Source organism: Alligator mississippiensis, chromosome 13, assembly GCF_030867095.1.
Source record: "Alligator mississippiensis isolate rAllMis1 chromosome 13, rAllMis1, whole genome shotgun sequence".
Taxonomy (NCBI): domain Eukaryota; kingdom Metazoa; phylum Chordata; order Crocodylia; family Alligatoridae; genus Alligator; species Alligator mississippiensis.
The window spans coordinates 22,047,088-22,073,130 of NC_081836.1; the positions used below are offsets into that span (position 1 = coordinate 22,047,088).

The window sequence follows — 26,043 nt, forward strand, 5'->3', positions numbered from 1 at the left end:
TACCGTTATTGCTGACTGCTTTTATTTGGTCTGTGTGTCACAGAACATAAGCTTTACTTCAGGTCTCTAGCACCTCATCTACCTTGGGTACACTGAAGGCTAGCGTGTGACAAGGGTACATATCTGCCAGAGAAAGCACTGTGTTCTTTTGTACCTGTGTTAAAGCTGCACCATAGTTTAGGTTGCATTACAGAGTCCTGATGTAAAGGTTTAAAGCTGTTATTTATGAAAATCTCAGAGACGCGTCTAATGCACAAGCACTGTTCAAATTGGTCAGAGTGGGTTTGCTGAAAACTATATTGATGCTGAAAGAATAGTAAGTTTTTAAAATCGCCTTGTTCTTTCAGTTGTCTCTTTTGCTGTCCAACTTTAACATGAATACTGATTTTAGTAGTGTTAAATTAGAGATTACCCCCAACACATGGAATGTGTGATAGGTCAACATGTTGACTTTGTGGATAGAACTAATGTAAAAACAGATCACTGATGTTTTGTGTTAGTGTTGGGAACTGGGATATGTATTGTTTGGCAGATGGAAATAAAACCCTTAGTGGAGCTCGCTATCAGCAGTGTTACATTTGGTATGAAAGTAGAAAAAAGTGCCCAAGTCTTTCTTAAATAGTCACTCACATTAGCACATACAGCTTTGTTGTTGGACCTACATGCAAAAAAAAAAAAAAAAAAATTTGAAAGATCTAGGCTGCCAAACAGGCTCAAGTTCAAGATGCACTGAGGCCATGGAAATATGTAACTGAACTATTCCCAAATGCTGTTTGGAGGCTTTTGGGATAGGGTGGGATATGCATCTAAAAAATGAATAAAATGTCACTAGTTGGGAACCAGTTCAGAATTGTGAAGCAAAGAGCTGTATCTCCAACACCAGGGGAGGGAGTGAACACCCAGCCTAGCATGCCTTGCATGGTGGGGACAGGAATGCTTGTACCACACTTTGGGGGTTCCGGGTGGTTGGTGACCTTTGGCTCTGAGTATTTTCACTTTTCTGCTTTCCATTCCCTCCTAAAAATGAGTTCATCAAAGTTTCACCAGTGTTATTCTCTGACATGAAGTGCCTAGAAGGGCTGAGGCAGCAGATAGTGCTTGGGCCCACATTTTTGGGTCACAATGGACTGGTTCAAAAGAGTACTTGATTTTTCCAGTATTTGATACTTTTGAACTGTTCCAGATGGCTTTAAACTGGTTTAACTGGCTTGTATGTCTGTTTCAGGTTTAAATGGCTCTAAGTGTTATGTGTCTTCATACCCAAGTAGTTCTGTGCTTTTAGTGCTTCATTGCTGCAGAGTGGGTACATCTACACATGCCTCTTTTAAATGGGCATAGCCTAAAATTGCCATTTTAAAGCTCATTAAGGGCACATGTTTACACGTGTGCACCCTTAATGCACGTTAAAAATGGTGATTTAAAGTTACATAAGCCTAAATTTGATGCCTGCATAAAGCAAGCATCAAACTTAGGCATAACTAGGTAAGTTGCATTAGCACATATGTAGACATGCTAATGTGCATTAATACGGTGTGTGTCAATATACACACAGGGTTCTTTGGGTGAATCTGCTATCTTTTTTTAGACCAACTTAAATAGCTGGAAAACAATTATTGAGCAAGCTTTCGGGTTCAAAAACCCTTCGTCAGGCTAAGGAAGTTTCCTTAGCCTGTTGAAACTTCCTTAGCCTGACAAAGGGTTTTTGAACCCGAAAGCTTGCTCAATAATTGTTTTCCAGCTATTTAAGTTGGTCTAATAAAAGATAGCAGATTCACCCAAAGAACCTTGTCTGCGTATATCCTTAGACCAACACAACTACAACCTACGCCCTCAATATACACACTGCGTTAATGTGCATTAGCACATCTGCACTTGTGCTGATGCAGCTTAGCTATTTGCACCTAAATCTAATGTGCCTTCATGCACATTAGCGTGTCCACATGTAGCGTACCCACTTTACAGCAATGCGCCTAAATCGCTTTACTGTGCCTTAAGCAAAGGGTCATTAAGTTTAGGCATGCATAAATACACATGCCCAGTGTGTGTGTGTTGGGGGGGTGGGGAGGAGCAGCTAAGGGCTAAGCCTTGCTGGCTGAAACCATGCAGTGCTTCTAAGAATGAGATGGCCCAGTTTAAGAAAGCAGATTGGGCAAGAATAGAGCATCTCCTCAGCCAATGGGCAGAGGCGTGCAACTGACACATGGTGTAGCCATCACTTTTAATATGGGGTAGAGCTGTGCCTACATGAAAGAACAGGGCAGGGAATGGCAATTTTTAAGCTTACTGTTCTTTCAGCTGAGGAAAACTGGAAGAGTCAGGATCTTGAGAGAGAGAGAGAGAGAGAGAGCTGATTTAAAACTTTTGAATCATGGATAAGAGGAGGGAATGGGGAAGAGACAAGCACACCTGAGCTGGGATTCCATGCATCTGAGCAGGGCTTTATAGAATGTGCATCCAGAGAGCTGACTGCCCTGACATCAGCTGGTATCACACCCAGAACATAACAAATTCTGCTTATTAGTTAGCTGATAGCTCTGGACTGCCCCTGAGTACCTCTGCTGCTGGCTGCTCTGGACTGCTGCATGCAGGCTGCCTGGACCACAGCAGTCCTTGGGCATATGAAGGTGACATGGCTGTTTAATGTAGAGCGCCTGAAAATTTTAACGTGTCTTGGGGGGGGGGGGGGTATGGTGCATTTGTGTTTGCACGACATGGTGCTTTTGAGCAAGCCTTGTGTGTCATTCCCCACAGATTTCAGTAGAGGGAATCAAATACCAATTTACTTAGGGCTGTGCGAAATTTCGCCAGCAATTTCAACTCATTTCGAGCTCGAAACAGTGAAATTGAAACAAAAAAGAGCTTCGAAGCAGCCTCAAAACGAAACAAGACAAGTCGAGACATTTTGAAAAGCTTTCGAAGCTCAAGCTGGGCTTTCCTGCAGGGAAACAGAAACTAAAGTAAGGAGAGGGAGGGAGGGGGAAGGAGTGCTTTCATTATTGACTGCGTAGCTGGCCAGTGACTGTTATCCTTCCCTGAGGTCCCTTCCAATCCCAGTGCTCTGGGGGAGGGATGGAAAAACTGCATAAAAGGCAGCCTTGTTTGAACTGCCCTGCTTTCTGCCTTGGTGTCAGTTGCTGAGCTGCTGGAACATACAGCTCACTGTCAAACAACTATGGCTAGCAGCACTGATCTTAAGGATTCCCTACTTGCTAGCAAGAGCGATTTCAGATTCAGAATACCTTTTTCTTCAAGTCTCTTTTATTTATTATATTCATCGATTCATTCTTTTGAATTCTGTAATTATACTGGATAAGAATACTGTAGAATTTAATTTATATAGGAAGCGAAATATATTTATATTTTATTTTATACATGTAAAGCTTTGCAGCATACATTATAGAATTTATATAGGGACAACGCCATATTTCTATTTGCTTTTATACATTTCTTATTTGCACCACACACCTCCCTACACTCTTGCACCCATACTTCTGAATTTTTACAGGGGTTAAGCCATATACTTGCTGTTTCATTTAACATTTCTTATTTGCATCATGCACACACCTACTAGTACCACCAGTGCTGTTGTACCTACGCTTTTGAATTTATACGGGGCTAAGCCATATACTTGCTGTTTAACACTTTTTATTTGCACCAGACACCTACATTTTTAAAATTTATATAGGAACGCAAGTACGTTTATAGATTTGTAGAAAAGGAAGACGTGAAACGCACCATGAAGCGTGGTGGAAAGGCAGGTGGCCACACTGGCCAGGCTGCAGGCAAGGGCGGAAGAGGGGGTAGAGGGAGAACTGTAAGTTTTTTCTGCCGCCCCCCCCACCCAGATTCCCCCTGCACCTATCTCCTTAACAGTTGGTAGGCTTCATGGCCTCAGCAGGGGCTAGCATGTCTGCAGCTTTCACCCTGCTGCACCTTAATACACAATGTCACCCATGTAATGCATTTTCCTTGTCTGCAGCTTGAGGTGCAGTCTCCCCAAAACCCCTGCACCTATCTCCTTGAAACTTGGCAGGCTTCATGCCCTCAGAAGGGGCTACCATTCCTGCAAGTTTCATCCAAATCAGGGCAGAAATGACAATGGTATAGGCTGTTTCGAGCTTCCCCATTATAACCTATGGGTGAAACGTCGAAAGAGCATTGAAACAGCAAAACTGTTTCGATGAAACAAAACGGAACAGCGGTTTCGAATCGAAACGCAATTCAAAACGAAACGCTGTTCCATTGAAATGTCGACACGCAAATCGAAACAGACTGGTGCCGTTTCACACAGCCCTACAGTTTACCCCCTGTAATGTCTTTCCTAATGTATTACAGCAGGAGACGCATGGAAACCACCTGGGCTCCCTAGTCCCTGCCGCCGGTCTCTCAATGGACAGTTCTGACTCTCGCTGGGAGTCTTCCCTGGAAATGGGCACGGTCACCCCCAAATCCTTGACGCTTGCACCTACCTGTGCTCAGTCAGTCTGGTCTCTCCATCAGTATGCAATCCCAAAGACCACCATCCCAATCCCAAAAACAAGCTGTGTGAATCCTCCCCTCCTGTTCCTTTCCCTGTCCAACCCACCATGTTACAAATATGTGTGTTTTCTTTTATTTATTATTACTGCAATGATATCATAAAATGTTTAGGGTTTAGAATAGTGGGTGGGTGAGTGGGTGTTTGTTGCTGCCTGGTTGATTGGTGATGGGTGTCGGTGGTGGTGGTGGTGAGCTCTTCTGACTTGGGGGGGTTCTGGGGTTTTTTGGACTACGCTTCCCAGCATTCCCAAGGTAATTGATCTTTGTACAGTTCCCAATGGGGGCTTTCATTGGAACCCTCCCGTTCCTTCCCCAGGTATACCGTCAACCTGTTTGTGTAGTGCCACATATGGCTTTTGGAGGTGTGTTTGTGAAATGTTTTTGAAAATGTGGGTTGCTGTTTGGCTTGGTTCCCCCACCCACCTAGCCTGCCAAGAGCTATAATAGTTAACCTTCTCATCCACGTTGGGAGGGAAGGGCTCATTCAGATGTGGTTGATGGTGCATAATGCCCCTCTCCCCCAAACCAGTCACAGTCTGGAAGCAGCAAACCCTTACCCCAGCCCAGATTTCCTCTCCCTTCCCCTGATCATCCCCTGCTCCATCCACCTTCTGTCTGCAACACCACAAGCCCTTGTATACAGACACAGATTTAAAGTGCAAATGAATTTATTTTGACATAAAGAACAAAGCACTCCTAGGTGGTGGTGTCAGCAATATATCCTGCCAGACGTTTATGCGCAAGGGCCGCCCAACCAGCCTCTACTTGAGGATATCACCTCTGTCCCTCTGTTGCTGCTGCTGCCCAGACACATCTCTGTTGTCTGGCTACTGGCTGTTGCACTTCTTCCCATGACTCCTTGAAAACCTCTCTGCAGCTCTCACAGAGATTGTGGAGCACACAGGCTGGCACTACAAAGGCCATGATATATTTTTGCTCCATCTTGAGCTGGTGTGTAAGTGCCCTCCATCATCCTTTCAGTCGGCCAAATGCATATCCCACGGCCATCCTGTAGCTACTCAGACAATAGTTAAAAACCAGCTTCTGCCGGTCCGTGACGTTCCCTCCATAAGGCTTCGTGAGCCAGGACTTCAGGGGGTAGGCAGCATCCGCTAATGTAACCGTGGGAACAGCAACCCTGCAGATCACTGTCTCCTCCACTCTGGGTGCGTAGTGTCCTTTTGCCATGAGGCCAGTTAAAGGGGAGTTTCTGAACGTGTGTGCATCATGCGCCCTGCCAGCCCTCCCACTATAAATGTTCATGAAGCAGCCCCAGTGGTTCACCATGCCTTGCAGGATCACAGAGGCATATCCTTTCCTGTTTGTGAAAGCCCTCCCCCTCCCTGCAGGGCACAGCATTGGGATGTGAGTGCTGCCTAAAGCCTCCACGCAGTTTGGGAACCCCTTCTTATTGAAGCCATCTGTGATTTGCTGCAGATTCGCCAGGCAGATCATTTTGTTTGAAGCGATCTCATTTAGCAGCTGGCATACCTCATGAGTTACCAGCCCAACCATGCAGGCAGCCATGCCAAACTGGTTCATGACATAGCGGAGGCTGGATGAGCTAGCCAGTTTCATGATAGCCACTGCAACCCTCTCGTCAGGTGGGATGGCCTGACGCATGTTAGTGTTCTGCCTCATGACGTGGGGCCCCAGCATTGAGACAATATGGTAGAATGTCTCCCTTTTGATTCAAAACATCTCCAGCCACTGCTGGTCATTCCAAGCACAATTCACTCCCACCACTCCAAGCTGCTGTTGTGGGCCCACACCATGCGGATTCTGGTCCTTGTCAGATTTCTCAATAAAACTCGGTCATCTTCCACTTCTTCACTTTCCTCTGTGTTTTCCAAGTCCTCTGGGTACCTGTATCATCTTTTTATTGTCATTATGTTGCTGTAGGTGGGTCACCATGTTCTTTTGGTGGTGGTGCATGATGGGTTTGATAGCTCATAATGTAACAGGCGCCAAACTAATTACTTGCTTTAATTTTTTGCAGCTAGCACGGGCAGGGGCAGCCGTGGACCTATTTCTGAAGCGGGTACTTGTAGGTTCTGGACAGTACAAGTGGTGCCCCACTGTTGTGGGGTCTGTTTCTGTGCCTGCCAGCATTTTGTGCACTGCATGGTGGGGGTGTGTACTTTCCTCCTTTGGGGAGGGGGGGAGAGGGAAGGCAACCCTTGCTTTTTCCTTTGTTTATCAGCCACCGTGAAACAATAACCATCTAGAACAGTGCCCTGCTCACACTACAGCAGAGCACTGCACAGATTTTCACAGCAAGCAGAGATGGTCCTGGGAAAGCTCGCTCGAGGTTTGGTGGAGTCCTCAGTAGCCAGAGCGGAATGCAGAGATGCCTGGCAGGAGAAATTCCGTGAGTTGCTGCATAAGGATGATGCCATCCTTAAGGAAGTGTGAGACACCGTGTGGAATTTGAAAGACGTGGCCAACGAATTCTGTGTTGAATTAGAGGTCACAGGACACTTTCAATGATGCCTTTCAGACTGTGCAAAGCTACCTCTTATATGAACGGGTACTACACCCGAAAAGGGAAAAGTCAGTACACTTGGCTTGCCTCTGTGCAGGAAAAACCTGGACAGAGAATTACAGCTGAGCCTGTTCCCCCTAATTTAGTGGAGTCACAGGAGGGCCATACAACTGCCAGCAGGGCCAGGAGGGTGCCACTGCATTTCAGAAAGACGGGCGGTTCAAAGTCATGGTGTGGTGAAGGCAAAGAAGCCCAAGTAACTCTTATAATAGTGTGTTGCAAACAATAAAACCTCATGGTTTCCTGTGTCCTCCACATCCACCCTTACACTGCTTGGTTGCGAAGGTAGATTTAGTTCATTGTTTGGGTTCATTTCCTTGTTAATTTTTCCTGCCACTTGCTGCATGGGGCTGGGGGAGAGGGGGTGGCAATCTCTCTTATAGAGGTATACAGTGGGGCTCCAGAGGTAAACAGGGGGGCTGCCTGGGTGGGTCACAACACACAAGTGCTTGCCTATACACCAGCATACTCCAGCACCAACATCTCCTTTTTAGACGCAACGATCAGTATCCAGAAGGGTAAAATACAGACCACAGTATACAAGAAACCCACAGACCAACATACATATCTGCACAGAACCAGCAATCACCCTAAACACACCAAAAAAGCTGTGATATACAGCCAAGCCCTCAGATACCACCGCATCTGTACTGAAGAGAACACCTGGGATCACCACCTCACCAATCTTAAAAAGGCTTTCACCCAGCAAGGACACTCCTCCAGAGAGGTAGATTGCATGTTTGAAAGAGCCACCCGGATACCCCGTGAAGAACTGCTGCAGTACAGAAGAAAACCCCCCACAAATCGCACACCACTAGTTAGGACATATCACCCCTTCCTTGAACCTGTACGGAAAATCCTCAAAAAATTACAACCCATGCTAGACAGAGACCCTATTCTTAAAAAGATCTTCCCAGAGCCACCCATCCTAGCCTTCAAACAAGCACCAAACCTCGCCAGCCTCATCACCAGAAGCAAACTTCCTCAAGCCCAGAACACACCAAAAGTATCCAGACTGTGCCAGGACAAGAAATGCAAAACCTGCCAACACATCACCACCCCCACTATTACTACACCCCACAACAGAGCCATCAGCATCCCAGGATCTTACAGCTGCACCTCCAGGAATGTAGTATACCTCATCCAATGCACCAAATGCCCTGATGGAAGATATGTAGGAGAGACCAGACAACAACTGCGCACCAGAATGAATGCACACCGGAAATCCATCAAAGACAGAAACACCCAATTACCGGTGGGGGCACATTTGTCACAGGAGGGCCACTCTCTCTCCAATCTCTCAGTCCTGATCCTCAAGGGAAATTTACACAACACATCCCAGAGACGAGCCTATGAGCTCCATTTCATCAACCTGCTGGATACTAGAGGTCATGGACTAAACATAGACATTGGATTTTTGACACATTATAATCTGCCTGGCAACTGACTCCCCAGCCCAGCCCAGCCCAGCCCCTGGCTTGTTTACTTTTCATTCCATCCAGGAAGAGCACACACCAACTGCTGCAGCGTCCTTAGCCTGACAAAGGGTTTTTGAACCCGAAAGCTTGCTTAATAACTTTTCTCCAACTATTTGGGTTGGTCTAATAAAAGATATCAAATTCACCCAAGGAACCTTGTCTGCCTGTACACCAGCATTTTGCAAAGGCAGCACCCACTCTGCATAGTCACTTTTGAGGCCATACTTATAATGCTTATGATTTCACCTCCCTTAGTTGGGAGAAGGGAAGTGGTGTGTGACCCCCCCAGCAGCCTGGCTTGCTCTTTTGCAAGCCACCAGCCACTTTGCAAAGTTGCCTACAGAGGCTCATGCCTTCCCAGGCTCTTTGGCTCACCCTTCACAACCCTAGACAGAAACTTTGAAAATGCGCTTTTTCAAGATTCTTTTCACACACTTTTCCAGCCAGGTACCCGGCACTGTCTCCTTTATTTTGGAACACCAAAGCAAGGCTGTGGATAAGGGGTGGGCATTGTGGGGTTTAAGACCTGATTTGCTTGCAGACAAATCCAGGGACTTTGCAAACTTTTCTGCACTCTTTTCACACTTTTTCCCAGCCTGGTGCCAGTGTCTGGTTTTGAGGGGGGGGGGGTTGGGGGGGGAGGGGGGAGGGGGATTGGCCTGCTGAAGAACTATAAATTGCGGGAGCAGAGGTTGGGGTGTGCGTTCACTGTATCAATGAGGGAGGTTTGAGACGGGTGATGGATGACAGCCCAGCACGGGCAGAGAAGGACTCATCCCAGTTATGAGACTAGATCTTAGAGGCTTATGACCCCATTCACTTAACCCCAGTTCAGTTATGACTTACAGTCACTTGACCCCAGTGGTCTTCCTGCGTAGAGCTGGGGGAGGGTCTGGACCCAATGATCTGCAAGGTCCCTTCCAACCCCTAACAATCTATGAATCTATGACATGCCCCTGTGGTGCACAGCAATGCGAATGCAGGGTTTGAGTAGCCTGCAGGCTGATCAAGTGGGGTGCAGTGAAGCTTCAAGTGCTGTTTGATGCCCGCACCTCTGCAGCGTGCAACTCAAAAGAGGACATGGCGATGTGCTACATGCCACCTTTGGTAACTGACATCTGACACTTGTCTGTGCCCTTATGGTGGAAGGGCTGAGCTTAGGGGGGGCGCGAATACAAGCGACTGCCCCGGGCACAGTGCTTTGGGGGCCCCATGGATATGGGTGGAGCAGACAGGGCTACTCCTCAGCACTGCTGCTGGCCTTGCATCCAGACGCTCACCAACTCCCTGCCCCCTTCCACTCCCCCCGTTCCTGCTGCGTCACATGGGATCAGCTCCAGGCAGGGGGAGGAGGGGGTGCTCATTTGACCATGGCCCTGCACCACTGGTGTGCCTTGAGTCTTTGGGGCCTGGGGAACAAGCCTGGGGTGCTGCCACCCTCACTCTCATGTACCTTGGACAAGCTGCCTTCTACAGTGGCTTCGGCAACGGGGGCGGGCAGCGGCAAGTGGCACGGAGTGGTGGCACCCCCTTCGCACCTGCCAGTGGTGTCCCCTTCGCATCTGCGGCGGCCTCCCTGCCTGCTACCTTCGGTACACCACTGCTCTGCACCCTGATAGGGTCATTTCTGGTTGGGGGGATGCATTGTTTAGTTCAAATTTATTGTAAATGGGGCTGGTGGAATTTTATGGCCGTGATGGAAGGTACACGAGGTGCACAAGAGGAACCAATACAAATTCCTATACTCTTTCTATCCTCCTTCCCTCCAGTTTTTAGATTCCCTTCCACTGCTAGCCACAGGCTGATCAATCCCTGTTGGTGAGACAAGAGGCAGAAAGAGAAAGGAAGAAAGAAGATGAAGAGGATGACAACACTTCCTTCAGGATTCTCTCAACAACTGAACTATTATGCATTATAACTATAGTTGACTTTCATCCTATACACTTATATACACTTATAATATAATAACAGGTAATACTAATAATGAGTCAATAATACTATTAATTCCAATAGTAATATATTAACAAGAGTTTGTAGTAATAGTAATATTAATGATTTATTAATAGTCAATAATAATTGTAATGGTTCAATTCCTTATCACAGCATTTCAAAGCAGGTAGATCTGCCTTATTGCGCCCCCTCACCCCCCTACACCCTCAGCTGCTTCTTGCAGTACGTATAACACACATCCTGGGCACACACCACACACATTCTGGGCCTCCACCATATATATAGCCAATATATGATATAGACTTATGTTATATCATAAGTTTGTCCCTGGCTCCAGCGAGAGACACCCAGGCAGAAGCCCGTTGAGCCCTAGGACCCCCCAGCAGGACCCTGACCCAGACTCCCAGTGCACCTGGAGGTAGGTGGGGCCCATGGTGGGGGAGGGACCTAGTCAGCTGCAGGGCAGCTGAGTGGAGCTGAGGAGGGTCACGGCCCCCCCCTTCGGGCTCCTACTTCACCCAGTTCCCCAGGGAGCCATGCGACCGGAGCCTCACAAACAGGATTTGCAAATAGGTGCACTTCTAGGGCCAGAGCACAAGTTAGCACAGGAGTTCATGTAGGAGGGCGAGCGGGAGGGTCCAGGACCCTGCCAGCGAGCCCCGAGGCAAGGTAGTCACAGTAGTAGCTGGACTACCACCAGTACAATGCGGATGGCTACATGCTGCACCCCAATGATCCCCCGGGGCCTGAGACCTCCCCCTCTGGCACTTCTGAGGTCTCCACCCAGATGGAACCCATGGTCTCAGGCTCCATGCAGACAGCGCCTCTGGCTCTTGGCTGCAGGGGCTGCTTGGCATAATTTCAGGCACATGGGACTTGGAGCATGGCCACCTCCCCTTGTGAGGTGGCCATGGAGTCCACTTTGGAGTCTCTGAGGCACCAGAGAGAGGCGCTCCAGACCCCAGTCCAGAAACTGCATACCATCAGGGATGGTGAGCAGGAGATAGACTCCTACTGCCAGGCCCTTTACTCTATGGAGGCTGAGGGTAGACCAAGGTCACCTTCCAGGACAAGGGAGGACTTGAGGATCTCCCACACTGTTCAGCCAGGGGGTTAAATCAAGGTGGTCAGCAGCCCCAAGGCCTGCTGCACCAGGGTCCCCCCCCTCTGAAACTTTGCAACAGGTATGAACCTCGTGAAGCCCCAGTAGAGCCTGCTAAGCTGCCAGCTCCTGCAGGCAAGGGAGGATCACTCAGCTACCATCCCTGCTCTCCCTAAGGCCATACACAGAGTGGTCATTGTGGGAGACTCCCCCCTGAGGGGGACTGAGGGAGCAATCTGCCACCCCGACCCCTTAGCCCGGGAAGTCTGCTGCCTCCCAGGAGCCCATACCCGGGACACAGCGGAGAGAATCCCAAAGCTCATCCGGCCCACCGACCACTATCCTATGCTCCTTATCCATGTGGGCACAAATGACACAGCTCAGAGCAATTCTGGCCATGTCATGAGTGGTTACAGGGCTTTGGGAGCGGGGCATAGGGAGGTGAGGGTGCAGATAGTGTTTTCCTTAGTCCTCCTGGTTTCAGGTCATGGGTTGAGGGAGAGGAGGATTGAGGTAGTCAACTGAAGACTGTGGCGCTGATGTTTTCATGAAGGCTTTGGCTTCCACAATCATAGTCCACTCTTTGGTGAGAGAGATGGTGGTCTGCTGGGGAGAGACGGCCTCCACCTCACTTCACTAGGAAAGAAGCTCTTCTCAGTCAGAATGGCTGACCTGCTCGACTGAGCTTTAAAGTAAGGCTGCCAGAAGATGGGGGGGCTACTGCCAAAGCAAGCCCACTGGGCAACTTCTGCAAAACCAGCAGGTTAAGGCACTCAAGGGCACCCCTACCCCAGCCCTGAAACAATGTCCTCCTGGGAGTGCAGGGAAGACTAGGGCTTCCAATGGGACACTTACGTGCCTATACACCAATGCCAGGAGCTTGGGGAACAAACAGGAGGAACTGGTTCTCCTGCTAAACAAGAATGACTACAATCTCATAGGGATAACAGAGACCTGGTGGGACTCCACCTATGACTGGGCCACAGGTATAGATGGCTATACCTGTGAGAGATTGTTCGGAAAAAAGGGGTGAGAGTATAGCTCTCTCTGTCAAGGAAAGTTACACATCCCTGCAAGCTGACATTGGCACCCAGGGAGGACGACTGGAGAGCCTCTGGGTTAAAATACATGGAGAACATGGCACAGGGGACACAATGGTAGGAGTCTACTACAGACCTCCTAATCAGGAACAAGAGCTTGACCAGGAATTTGTCAGGGAACTGAGTGAGGCTGCACGCTCTCAGTTCATGGTTGTCATGGGAGAATTCAACTACTTGGACATCTCGCGAGAAGAGCACTCAGTCAAATCTGAATGGTTGCAAAGCTTCCTCACATGCATGGATGAGCTCAATCTGACTCAAGAAGTCTATGCACTGACAAAAGGTAAAGTGCTGCTCTACCTGGTACTGGCAAAGGGGGATGATCTAGTCAGTGACGTAATAATTGAAGGGAAGCTGGGAGACAGTGATCATGAGCTGATCACTTTCACCACTCACTGCAAAGCTGGCAAGTCAGTCAGCAATGCAGAAGTCCTCAACTTTAGGAAAGCTGACTTTGACAAACTCAGGAGGCTTGTTGTCAAGGCCCGAAGGGACCACGACTTGACAGGGAGGGGAGTTCAGGATGAGTGGTTGCTCCTCAAGGAGCGATCCTGAAAGCAGAAGCTATGTCCATCCCATCTCAGAGGAAAAGTAGCAAAAAGACACAGAAACTCCCTTGGCTCTGCAGGGAACTCATGGACCTCCTGTGTCTAAAAAGAGAGACCTATAAAGGATGCAAGACTGGAATCACCACAAAGGAGGAATATTCCACACTGATTCAGACCTGTAGGGAGTGAACCAGGAAAGCCAAGGCAGCAACTGAACTCCAACTGGCTACACATATCAAGGACAATAAAAAGTCCTTTTTAGATATGTGGGGAGTCGGAAGAAAAGCAAGGGTAACATTGGACCCCTGCTAAACCAAATGGGACAACTGACAACTGACACCCAGGAAAAGCCAACCTGCTTAATGGGTATTTTGCGTCGGTGTGGCACGACCGGGATGAGGGTGAATTTATGCCCTACATCACTGTAGACCATGTAAAGGAACACCTTGGGAAGCCGGACATCTTCAAGTCAGCTGGTCCAGACAGTTTGCACTCCAGGGTACTTAAGGAGCTGGCAGGCATCATAACCCAGCCACTGGCAAGGATTTTCAAGAACTCTTGGTGCTCAGGTAAAGTGCCCAAAGATTGAAAGAAGGCCAACGTTGTGCCTATCTTCAAGAAAGGGAGGAGTAGATCTGGGGAACTACAAGCCTATCAGCCTGACCTCTATGCCTGGGAAGACCTTGGAAAAAATTATCAAAGAGACCATTCTTGACAAACTGGCTGATGGCAACATCCTAAGGGACAGCCAGCATGGGTTTGTTGTGGGTAGGTCTTGCCTGACCAATCTCATCTCCTTCTATGGCCAAGTGACATATCACCTGGACAAGGGAGAAGAGATTGACGTCATACATCTGGACTTTAAAAAAGCCTTTGATCTGGTGTCCCATGATCTCCTAATGGAAAAATTGGCCAACTGCGGCCTCGGCTACATCACAGTTCAATGTTTGGGGAATTGGCTCTGAGGTCGGACCCAGAGACTGGTAATTGATGGAACTGAATCATCATGGTGCTCCATGACCAGTGGTGTCCCCCAAGGCTCCATCCTTGGACCTATACTCTTTAACATCTTTATTAACGATGTGGACATTGGTGTCAGAGTGGGCTGGCCAAGTTTGCCGATGACACCAAACTTTGGGGTAAAGCCTCCACACCTGATGATAGGCTGGTGATCTAGGCCAACTTTGAGAGGATCAGAAAATGGGTGAATCAAAACCTGATGATATTCAATACGGAAAAATGCAAGGTATTCCACCTAGAGGGAAAAAAAACCCACATCAAGCTTATAGTGTCGGCAGTGCTACGCTTGCTAGCACTATGGCGGAAAGGGACTTGGGGGTCATGACTGACCACAAAATGAACATGAGCCACCATTGTGATGTCACAGCTGATAAAGCGAACAAAACTCAGGGTTGCATCCATAGATGCTGCTCAAACAAATCTCAGAATATCATCCTCCTGCTACACTTGGCCTTGGTGAGGCTGCAAATAGAATACTGCTTCCAATTCTGGGCTCCACAATTTAAAAAGGATGTGGAAAAGCTTGAGAAAGTCCAGAGGAGAGCCACGTGCATGATCAGAGGGCAGGAGAACAGGCCTTATGATGAGAGGCTGAGAGCCATGGGGCTCTTCAGCCTAGAAAACCGCAGGCTCAGGGGTGACTTAGTAGCTGCCTATAAGTATATAAGGGGTGTACATCTCGATCTGGGGGAATGCCTGTTCACCAGAGCACCCCAAGGGATGACAAGGTCAAACAGTCACAAACTCCTCCAAGACCATTTTAGGCTGGACATGAGGAAAAACTTCTTTACTGTCCAAGCCCCCAAGGCCTGGAATAGACTGCCTCTAGAGGTGGTGCAAGTACCTACTCTGGACTCTTAAGAAACATTTGGACATCTACCTTGCTGGGATCCCTTGACCCTAGCTGACTTCCTACCCCTGGGGCAGGGGGCTGGACTTGATGATCTTCCGAGGTCCCTTCTTGCCCTAATGTCTATGAAATCTATGAAATCTTATATAGACTTGTGTTATATAGACTTACAATTACAGTTCGATTCCATGTTTTGAGGAAGCAGATAGTGCTCATAAGGCAGGTGATTATGCACCCTCTCTGTCTCTTTCCCCATGGCGAGGGGGAATGCCCACCTCCTGGTTCAAGCTCCTCGCTAGGTCCCTCTATTCCTGTGGCTGGGCCTTCTGGTTTGTGGAAAAGTACCAAATTCTGAGCCTGATGCCATGCTAGGAGGAGGGCAAGGCTTTCTTCTCACCCTCCTCCTTGGTTGCTGGCCAGGCCACAAATGCAGCTGAGCCTATTTTCAATAGGACACTATGTAATATAAAGCATATCACTGTGGGGACTCGTGTTCATTGAGCAACAGTCCCCTCACTAGAACACTATCAAGCAACTGTTGCTGTAAATAAGTACATAAAGAAATGCACAATGAATGCATACTAAAGTAAATATGTACATTATTAAGAATTATAAATTATTAAGAATTATGAATTGCCTTTACACACTTTAATATTTGAATTCTTTATGGCCACTAGTACTGCTAGGACGTCTCTTCTGTCTACTTGAATTGTTGCACAAGTTCTGCAGGTCCTACTTTCCCTCCTCCTGGTTGCTGGCCACAAGTACTGCTGAGGCTTCTCTTCTGTGTACTATTTGAATTGCAGACGCTTTCTTCACAGGCTTTGGCCTGAGCATCAGCTCGAGTATGGTAAGAGTTGCACGAGTTCTGCAGATCCATTTCATATTTTTCTAGCCCTCCTCCTGGTTGCTGGCCCAGTTTGCTAATGAGCGTATTATGGAATTGTAATTAGAGGATTGTTGCTCACCACAAATGTGGAGACTTTCTTTTTGGTTGCTGGCCAAGACCTCCAGCAAATTCCCTCCCGGGGTCCAGGTAGTAGGCCCATGCCTGCAGGCTCTTCACCCCACTCACCCACCTCTGCCTTACACCTCTCCGTTACACCCTTGTCACTTTTGAATCATTGCTGGCCACAAAGGAAACTGAGATTTCTTCACTGGCTTTGGCCCGAGCAGTAGTTCAAGTAGCACAAGTTCTGCAGGCCCATTTCATATTAGTCTTCTCGCCCTTCTCCTGACTACTGGCCATGTCCCAGCAAATTCAGACTGGGGTGCATGTCTTCTAACACTCACCCACACTCTGTCTCCTTGAGGCTTCTGTCTCCTAGAGTTTCTTCTCTGATTGTGGAAGGAAGGAAGATTTTAAATAAATAAGGATAACAGAAAGTAGTATAACAGAAGAGAGGATTTTCCTCTGCGGCACCTTTACAATATAAAATATTTTACAACCTCTATAAAATGGCACCTGCCTGTCTGCTTGCCTGCCTCCCTCCTTCTCTCCCTCCCTCTCCCCCACCTACCCACCGAAGCAGCTTCTGGCCGAGAGCATTGTAATGCATTGCTTAAGTCTTTATAGAGTTGCTAAAGGCCCTGGGATGTCCATGCTTGCTGCTGGGGGTGGGTGGGTTTGTTTAGTCTTCTTTCTTGCAAGAAATGCTGGCTGCACACTAGCACTGGCCAAGCATTCAACCTCCCTTCATCTGACAACAGTGCACCCTGCAACTTTCCAGTAATTCCACGACTCCATAAAAGTCACGTGGTCATGAGCTCTCTGAAAATCACCCCACACACCCCTCCATTGGTCATACATGCCATATAGACCAAAATAAAACACTGCTGGGACACAGCCAGTAACTAGGAAGGGCCAGTAACCAAGCTGGCTGCCACCTGCCTCCCTCCCTCTCACCCTCTCACCCTCCCACCATGCAGCCCTCCATCCATCTCTCACCAAGTGACATACTTGCATGTGATTGGAGAAAGGGAGCACTCAGATTTATTATACAACAGTTGCTTGATAGTAGTACTACTGAGCGGAATATCAAGGGATTGCTCAAGGGACCTTGGGAGCATACTGTGAATTGGTGTCTTATTCCATTGTATTGCATTTACTGGCAATGGTTGTACTGTAAAAAAAATGTATTCACCAGTTGATTACCAATGGCATTGTTGAGTAAAACAAAAATGTGTATACTGTTTTAACTTCATTGTGATTTCTCAATTGAATTCATTGCAATTAAATTTATTGTGAAAAAAATAAAGATGAAGAACAAAAAATGCTGATTTGTACTTGTTCCTGCTTCATTTCAGGGCTTGGACCTGGGAGCAGGGGAGTGGTTTGCAACCAGACAGGGGTGGTGTGGTGGGAGAAACCTCCCTAAGGTCCGTTGTCTAGCTGTAATTTGATTGACAGACAACGCGGGTAAAGAAAGACAGCTGTTTATTTGCTCGAGCAAAGACCATAAAGCCAGTAAAAGGCAAAATGGCCCCCCCTCAAGGGTGAGGCGATTTTTTATATTTCTTACAACAAAGCAAGACTATATGGTTAACAAAAAGCAATACTTGGGGCGGTGCGCTATAAATCTTTGTAACAGCATATTTCTATTAAGCTGAACTAGCACTTTTTTAAAAGCTAAAAGTTAAGTAACAGTAACATTATGTTAGCAAAACCTTACACAGTAGAAGATACTTTTCAAGGACACAACCAGTAAGCTCAAACAATGGTTTCTCTGTCTTATCTTACTTCTAGCTGTAGCTGATTTTTTTTAGCACACAGACACAGATTCACTTTTTAACTCAGAAAATGCTTGTTGCAGTTAAAATGATTACTTGACACAAGCAAAGGCCTAGCTATCATTCTGCCTTGTGGTCAGCTGCATTGCTAGGTCACAGGTCATGCCTTGTATTCAGCTGTAAAGCTAATACTTCTTAAAAATCCAAATTATTGTAAACCTAACAGTATGCTTTCAGAAAACTATTCTATTTCAGGGCAATGACAAACCTGCGGACTACAATTCCCTACTTTGTTCCAATATTTCAGAGGAAATTTTGGAACACACTTTTAGGTATTTAACTTTTTGTGGGGTTAGGTTTTGATGATTGATGCTGGATATTTGTATAAACTGAACATATATTTTTATTTGTCTTTGTATAAACTGTTGTCCTAGAGAGCACAGACACTGAAAACAGCACAACAGGCAGATTATAGTTATAACAATTTTTATTAAGCTTAATACAAAAGGTCTAAGCCATCCTGTAAGGGAAGGTAACCAATTTGTGAGCCAGCTAAGAGATGTATCTTTGGGGATTTTTGTTATATCTTCGGCTTTTTGGATATGGACAGCTGCATCATTGAGGTGGGTTTGTACTATTGTAAAAGAACTGTTAACCCAAACGCAACATTCTGGTCTGATAACTGCGCAAGCTCCCCCTTGAGCAGCGAGGAGAAAATCAAGGGCTATACGGTTTTGAATTATCATTTGTCTGAGTTTTTTTTGGGTGTCAGCCAAGGCAGCAACGGCCTTTGAGAGTTCCTTGTGACCTTCACTGAATTCATGAGCCATGATTTTTATCACAGCTTGTAGGCGAAGTGTAAATCTTCCAAGACAAGCAGTGTCTATTCCTGGGAGTATACCTGCTAAAGAACACCCGACTAACACTCCTTTGGTAAGCGGAGTTTTTTTGATATTTATCTACTATATCACGGCTTTCTTGCAAATCCCTCTTGTTTCGCCACCTGCCCCGTGGAAGGTGCGTGGCAAAGGACGTAGAGGGTTTTAGCATCGCTGGATAGCAGATACCTTTTCCTTTGGCAGGGATTTTATGGTAGGCGTGGGAGCCACAGACCCAGTATTGTCCTTTTAAAGCAGTGAGGTTTGAATATTTAGGAGATATTCGGCCCCCGTTTTTTAACCCTAGCACCCCGCGTTTATTCTTTGATTTAAAGGAAGGATTTGTAGTTTTATTGAAGAAGCATTGTCCCCGGGAGGTATCAGTGTATAAACAATATCACAAGGTATTATTTAAAGAGGAGATGGGGGTGTAGATAGGATTAGTGTCCTTGGTTAAATTTTTGTTGCTGTAGAAATCATTGTAAGAGCTGTAATAGGTAGGAGTTGCTGTGTTATTATTATGCCAGTTTTTTTTATTAGAACTAGTAAAATAGTGGTGACATATGCTTGTGTCTAAATTAATGTAGTCTGATATTGAGCAGTTTATATAGAAACACCAATTTCTAACAACAGGCTTTATTAAAAGGAACTCCTGCTGACTTTGGTCCCAAGCTTGGTTATTAGAGGGGTTTAAAAGTGACTCGATGGGGCCCAAGGGGATGGGAGTCATAGGAATGTCTCCTTGAGTGTGGAGAGGAAAATGACTGTATATCCAACAATTATTTTGGTTTTTTGCTTTAGCGGCTCTCTCAACGTATTGGAGGTATATATTATTATCAGAGATGTGGGCAACATTAGGTTTAAGAGTAGTCTTAGCCTGAGGAGACTCTGCAAATTGTCTGAAAACTGGGTGGCTAGGCTTTATATAATATTCTGTTTTATAAGTAAATACCCGAACTTTTGCTGAACTATAGCAATGTGAGGGAGGATATCAACGGGCAATGTTGACCTTTTCGTCTATATCAGAGAGTTTGATTGAATCGCTTATCTAGACAGGAAAACCTCGGGCACCAGGATTAGCACATCTGCAGCAACTGGCAGCTATAGCCGACCCCTGTGAGAGACTTATTTTTTTAGCAAAGAGAAAGATTAGAAATAACATAGTTATAAAAACCATATTATAACTAAAATCAGCACAAACAGTATGTATAACCCTGTAGCTCTAATAACTGATTTTCTGGGACATGTTATAGTCTCAAAGTGTTCGGTTTTAGCTGATTTAAAAGTGTCTAGAGGATGTAGTATTTGGAGTTTGGTGTTTTCTGGGCTGGGCAGGACCCCAAAAGGGTGACAGTTTATTAGTGGACCTTGGTTAGTTTGAGTTTTATATTATCTAACGGGCTGTAGGTCCAGGAGGTGTTTGTTTTTATTTTTTTGTCTGCTTTTGGCTCACCCTTGTCGCGGTCAGGTGGGCGTGCGGTGTTCTCACGAAGTCCGCAGTCGTCTTTTTCTGGCTTTTTTTTTTTCAGGTCAGGGAAGCTCGCGTTGGAGTTGATCCTGAGCTCGGGTGAAACTTCTGTCTTCTTTGTATGAGTATAATGAATCCAGTTGTCTTTTTCTGCTATTTTTATGGCGGTGTGGGAGGTGAGGAGGACTTGATACGGTCCTTGTCACCTAGGTTTAAGGGGAGACCGTTTTTAAGTTTTTATATATTTCCAGTCTCCAGGCTGGATGTGATGTGCTGGGACATCGGCAGGGAGGGGTTGGCTTAAAGCAGTATATCTATGGAGAGATTTTAACTGAGACTGTAGAGATAAAATATAGGAGGTGAGTCCTTTATCGCCTAAAAGAGAAGAAGTGTGAGCCGGTAATAAGGGGAAATGTTGGGGAACAGGGTGTCCAAACAGCAGCTTGTAAGGGCTGAGCTTTAGTTTTTTCCTGGGGGTAGTTTTGATGGACATAAGAGCCAGTGGGAGAATCTTAGTCCATTTTAACCCGCTCTCAGCACATAGCTTTTTAATTTTTTGTTTCAGGGTCTGATTTATTCTCTCTACTTGTCCTGAGCTTTCTGGGTGTTAAGGGGTATGGAATTTTTATTTTATTTCTAGGCAGCTGGCCAGTGTTTTATTTATGTTAGCAGTAAATTGTGATTTTTGATTGCTTTTAATGATATGTGGAGGACCAAACCTGGGTATAATTTTATTAAGGAGTATTTTTATTATTTGTTGTGTTGTAGCTCTTCTGGTGGGGAAAGCTTTTATCTATCCCGTGAGTTGGTCAACAATTATTAGGAGGTTTTTGTATCCATTGTCTTTAGGCATATTAGAAAAATCTATTTGTAGTCTTTTAAAGGGAGTATAAGCCCAGGGGCGGGCCCCAGGGGGTCTTGATTTTTTTTTTTTTGATATTAAACCTTTTGTATATATTGTAGTGTTTTAAAAGCCTTTTTGTTTTCTGGTAGACTCCGGGTGCATAGAACAGCCTGTTAGTGATAGTGGCAAGTTTTTTATAACCTAAATGCTCGCTTTGATGGAGTTGTTGCAGATAGGGTCTAAGAGCTGCTTTAGGTAACACTATCCTTTTATCTGGCAATCACCATATTCCGTCTTTTTTATAGGTGGCTCCTGCCGCTTTTTATCTCTGTTGTTTTAAAGGTGGTGTAGACTCGTATATTTTTGGCTCTAGCAATATTTTTAAATATGCCTTTGACTGGGGAATTTGAGCTTGGAAGGCTAGGGCGGATAGTGGTTGTAAGGCTGTTGTTTGAGCTGCAGCATCGGCCAGGGCATTGTCTTTTGAGACTTGATTTCCCTTTTTGGTATGAGCTGGGCAATGTATTATCGCTAATGTTTTTGGCAACATTATAGCTTGTAGGAGATCATTAACTTGTTTAGTATTTGATATTTTAGTTTTAGAAGCTGTCATAAATCTTCTCTGTTTTTATAATTGTCCAGTGGCATGACAGATTTTAAAGGCATATTTAGAATCAGTTTAAATATTTATAGAGTGGCCCGATGTTAATTGACAAGCTCGTGTAAGGGCAGTAAGTTTAGCCACCTGCGAGCTCAACTGTCCAGGCAGTGGTTTAGCTTTAAGTATTTTAAATGGAGTTATTATTGTATAACCCATTTTTTTAACTCTATTTATTAATTTTGAAGAGCCATCTATAAAAAAAATCAAGTCAGGGTTGTCTAAGGGTAGGTCACTAAGATCTACCCTGGGTTTGTCTGAAAATGCTGTAACTTGAAGGCAATCGTGGGAGTCTGGTTTTTCGTCGCTGGGTAGAGGTAATAGAGTAGCCGGATTCAGGGTATTATATCTTTCTATGACCAGGTTTGTAGCCATTAAAAGTGTGGTTTTATACTTGTTTATTCTCTGATGAGAAAAATGTTGAGTATTTTTCTGGAGTAGAAGTAGGGCAACTGCATGTGGAGCCTTGAGGATAAGGGGATATCCGAGGACTAATTCCCGGGCTTTTTCGATTATGATTGTAGCTGCTGTCACTGTACGAAGGCAGCTTATTCCCCCCTTTGTCACTGGATCTAATTGTGTAGAGAAGTAAGCTATCGGGCATTGGGTGTTTTTTAAGGGTTGAGTAAGTACCCCAGAGGCTATTCCTAGTCGCTCATGGACAAAGAGGGTGAAAGGTTTTTGATAATCTGGTAGCCCTAGGGCAGGGGCAGAAGTTAAAGCAGATTTTATATTATTGAAACTACGGGCAGCTTTATGATTTTAAAAGACTGGCTCTTTTGTCTCTTTTGTAGTAAGCTGTACAAGTGGTTTGGTTAACTCTCTGAAGGCTGGAATCCAGGAGCGACAGAACCCCACCATTCCCAGCAGACCTCGAACTTGACGCTTTGTTATAGGCTTGGGAATATTTAGGATAGCTTGGATTTTGTTATTACTCAGGCGTCTTTGGCCAGGCTCCAAAATGTGGCCCAAGTATTTAACAGTGGATTTATAAAACTGAAGCTTATTTGGTGATACCTTGTGGCCTTTGGCGGCTAGTGCAGTGAGTAAAATGATGGTGTCTTGAATATATGTTTTTGATGAGGCAGAGCATAACAGTAAATTATCCACGTATATTAGAAGGGATGAAGAGTTAGGAAAAGTAATATCTTGTAAATTTTTGTGAAGAATTTGAGAAAAAATGTTGGGAGATTTTACATATCCTTGGGGTAACCTTGTCCAGGTCAGTTGAGAAGAACCCCAGGTGAAGGCAAAAAGATATTGGGATTTAGGGTGGATGGGGATGTTGAAGAAAGCAGAACAGAGGTCTATTACGGTATAAAAAGCAGTGTCAGGGGGTATTGTAGTTAAAATAGTATTGGGGTTAGGAACAACCGGGTGTCGAGGAATGACATACTTATTAATTTGTCTGAGATCTTGAACCAGACGATACACAGGTTTTTTGTCTGGACCAGGCTTGGGTTTTTTTACTGGAAGTATAGGTGTGTTATAGGGGGACTGACAGGGAATTAAAATTTTTTGTTTAGAAAAATCTTTAATTAAAGGCTTGAGTCCCTCAATAGCTTCTGCTTTTAAAGGATACTGGGGTACTTTAGGTGGCTCAAGATTGGTACGAATTAGAATTTTGACAGGATCTGCAGATTTTAGGAGTCTCACTGAGCTGGAGGTGAGGCCCCAAAGCTCTGGGGGTACCCTTTCTTTTAGAACAAGGGGAAGAGACTGTAAGCTCGAGTCTTCTGTAACTGTAAGCACTGTGGCTATCATTGGGACCAGGGAGGATGGAAACGTTAGAATAATTCCGTCAGGTGAGCACTGTATAGTGGCTTGTAGTTTGTAAAGAAGATCCCGTCCAAGAAGGTTAACAGGGCCAGTTGTTAGAAGAAAAGAGTGTTTTGTTGAGAGGGGGCCAATTTTTATATTTGTGGGTTGTGAAAATGAGCAACGGAAGGGTTTTTTTTTAATTTTTATAACAGTGACTTGTTTTTTACTTGGTGAAAGATGTCCTTTGGAAATACTGGAAAATGTTGCCCCTGTGTCTAGCAGGCACTCGTAGACGTGTTCTTTTATCTTTAAGGGTATTAGGGGATCTTGAGCACTGTAGTTTAGGGTGACTTCTTTAGGTTGGACAGAGGATAGTTGCAGAAAGTGGCATGTAGAATCTCCCTCATCACGTCAGTCGTCACATTGGTTTTGAGCAAGATCTGGGGTAACAGTAGTGAACTGAGGGTTTTTGAATTTTTGATTTTCAGGGTTATCACTTGGGGATCTTTTTGGTCTTAACTTGTATTCTCTTTTTTAGTGTCTTTCCTGTTTATAGTAATGATATACGTCGGGCCCGTATGGTTGGTAGGTACGGCCCGGTTGTCTAGGCACAAAGGGCCTCGGGCCACGGGGCAGATTGGTTTTATAGGCATTTGTGGGCTGTATTACTGCTGCCAACATGCGAATGTTGGACTGATCTTTTTTTTGTTGTTGTTTTTTTTTTTTTATTAAAAGTTTTAGTAGCAATGGCTAAGATTTTTGTCATGGATTTGTCCTCAACACCCTCAGTGTTATGTTGAAGCTTTTTTTTAATATTTTTGCTAGCCTGACTTATGAATATAAGTCTTAACACAGGCAAAGTGGCAGGTGTCTCGGGGTTTATGTTTTTATATTGACGTATAGCTTTATAGAGTCTTTTAAAATAGTCTGAAGGGTGTTTTTTGGGACCCTGAACAGTAGCTGTCACTTTGGACCAGTTTGTAGTTTTATTTTTTGTTTTTTTTAATCCTTTTAAAATGCTGTCTTTTAGCATTCGTATTGAATTTTGTCCCCTTTCCTGATTGTAATTTTAATTCGGATTTTGCCTGGGCACGCCATTAGGCATGGGGTGGTTTTTATGGGGCTGATCGGCTAGAAATTGGTCAGCATGGCACAGTACTTGAGTCTTTTCGTCCATAGTTAAGAGGCTTTCGAGAAGCTGCATGACATCTGACCAGGAGGGGTTATGAGTCATGAAAATGGTTTTGAAGCGTTTTAGAATTATTTCAGGATCATCTCTGAGCCTGGGGGTGTTTTTTTGCCAGTTTAAGAGGTCTGTGGTGGAGAACGGAGCATGTGTCCAGTGACTGATAACTTCTCCACCCTCGCCAGGCACAAGGTATTTTTTTAGAGGTAACTGAAGTTCAGGCTTAGACAATTTTTGACGAGTGCGATTTGAAATCGGAGTAGAACTGGAATCTGGAGAGGGATCTCTGGACCCATCTCCAGATCCGGGACTCGGGGATTCTGAGAGAGGCAATCGAGGTGATGTCTCCCGAAGATTTCCCAGTCCCTCGGCCGGCCCAGGGGCAATGTTTTGGGGTGGTATCAATGGTAGGTTAGGGGGCCTAGGCATGGGTTTGTAATCATCTTCTGAATATGACGGTGGTGTAGCAGGTTTTGGATATAGAAGGGGAGCTAACAGATTTGGAAAAGGTGCAGGGGTCTGGGAAGCTAAAGGTTTTAATTGCTTGTTAGCAACGTTGTCCCATAAATATCAATAACTAATTTGGCCAGGGCGGAGGTCCTCCAAGATCTTTTGTAAGGCAGCCAGGCGATTTAGGTCAAATGATTTATTTTCTGGCCATTGTCTTTTTAAATCTAACTGGGACGTATAAGACGTCCAATTAGTTAAACAGAGTTCTGCCATATGAGACTTGGACAGTTTTGCCCGTCCCTCCAAATGTTTTTAATTTTTAATCATAAAATCAAGGGGTGAATCAGGAATAACTTTTCCTAGACCGGAACCCATGATTATATCCAAGCACAAGCAGTCTTATTTTTTTAAGTTTTATTTATCTAGAAGCTGTTTTGTCTACGTACAACAACCGGTGTTCTCGGACCCCACTGGCTTTCTCCGTGAGGAGGGGCGTCTTGAGTCCGAGACCCTAGTCATTGGCCGTTATAACAGCATTTTTACCTTATATTTGTGTCTTTTGCCTTTCGGCGAGGCTGCTGGCTCTATCAGCGTTTAGATCAGCAGACAGATACCCTCAAAGACTGCTTTTAGAGACCTCTAGAGGTAAAACCAGAAAACCAGAAACCAGATAGAAACCAAAAACATACCTGACCTGAGGTACTCGCTGGTACCGTTCCTTTACCCGACTTGAGGATCCCGCCTTATTGGTCCTGAGGGGACCGTCCACCTCCCGAGACTGACCCAAATAGGTGAACTCACCTGGTGTGTGCTGGGGTGTCAGGGGGTGGAGGTCTCCAAAGGCTCCAAGCTAGACGGGTCCCATCTGGGGTGCCAAACTGTGGTGGGAGAAACCTCCCTAAGGTCCGTTGTCTAGCTATAATTTGATTAACAGAC

The 26,043-nt window shown here is 45.6% G+C and overlaps 1 long non-coding RNA gene across 1 annotated transcript in view; it reads left to right on the top strand.

Moving 5' to 3' along the window:
• Nucleotides 1–18,701: 18,701 nt before the first annotated feature.
• LOC109281926 (uncharacterized) overlaps nt 18,702–26,043 on the top strand; it is a 72,039-nt gene continuing 64,697 nt past the window's right edge. The window contains exon 1 of the long non-coding RNA XR_009456202.1: nt 18,702–18,795. This is a non-coding gene — a long non-coding RNA (uncharacterized LOC109281926). The remainder of the gene's footprint in view (nt 18,796–26,043) is intronic.